This window comes from Myotis davidii, unplaced genomic scaffold, assembly GCF_000327345.1.
Source record: "Myotis davidii unplaced genomic scaffold, ASM32734v1 scaffold132, whole genome shotgun sequence".
In the NCBI taxonomy this organism is placed as follows: domain Eukaryota; kingdom Metazoa; phylum Chordata; class Mammalia; order Chiroptera; family Vespertilionidae; genus Myotis; species Myotis davidii.
Genome location: NW_006285258.1, coordinates 795299 through 796369, shown reverse-complemented (window position 1 = coordinate 796369; position 1071 = coordinate 795299).

Genomic DNA, 1071 nt, shown 5'->3' with positions numbered 1-1071 from the left:
CTGCGGCCAAGCAGCCGTGCACCCGCGCACCCGTGCACCCGGGCGCCCGGGCCTCGGTGCTGCTGCCCCGCACAAGGCGCTCCCCTTCTGCTTCATCTCCTTAATCTGCCTTCACCTGTTGCCTCTCACTCCCCAGCCGCTGTCCTTGCCTCGGGAAAGCGTCCTAGCCCTACACCGGGTCAGATCCACCTCTTGAGTAAACACTGCCGCCTCTCTGGGTAGTTCAACAACGCACACTGTTAGACAGTCATTGTTATTCCCTTATTAATGTCAATTTTTCTGCTCAGATAAGCCACATCAGGGCGGGAACCTCGTACATATTTGCTTTTTTAAAAAATATATTTTATTGATGTTTTACAGAGTAGAAGGGAGAGGGATAGGCAGTTAGAAACATCCATGAGAGAGAAACATCGATCAGCTGTCTCCTGCACACTCGCCACTGGGGATGTGCCTGCAACCAAGGTACATGCCCCTCAACCGGAATCAATTCTGGGACCCTTGAGTCCACAGGCAGACACTCTATCCACTGAGCCAAAGGGGCTAGGGCAAATGCTCAGACTATTGGCCATCTGATAGCTACTGGCAATACAGGTTCCAATGAAGTGTTTCTCAGACACCTGGCAATGAGATTTCCTTCTAAGAGTTAATCTACTGAAAAGCAACAGACGACTGCAATTCTGTGGGAATTTGGAAACCATCAAAACTCAACCAGACTGTCCTGGGTAGAATCTCAGGATGAATTGTACTGGGATTGCAACTTAAAAAACAAGAGTTACACTGCACTCCTTTGGGGGAAAGTGTCAATGTAAGAAACATTCAAACTGTAGAGAAAGAACCCTAGCCAGTTTGGCTCAGTGGATAGAGCGTCAGCCCGTGTACTGAAGGGCTTCGGGTTCCATTCAGATCAAGGGCACATATCTCGGTTGCAGGATCCTCAGGTGCAGTATCAATCCCGGTCCCCCCGGGTCTGGGCACATTGTGGGGAGGCAACAACAACAACAAAAATCAATGGAATGATATCCTCGGGTGAGGATTAACAAACAAACAAAATTCAAACCTGTAGAGGATTTG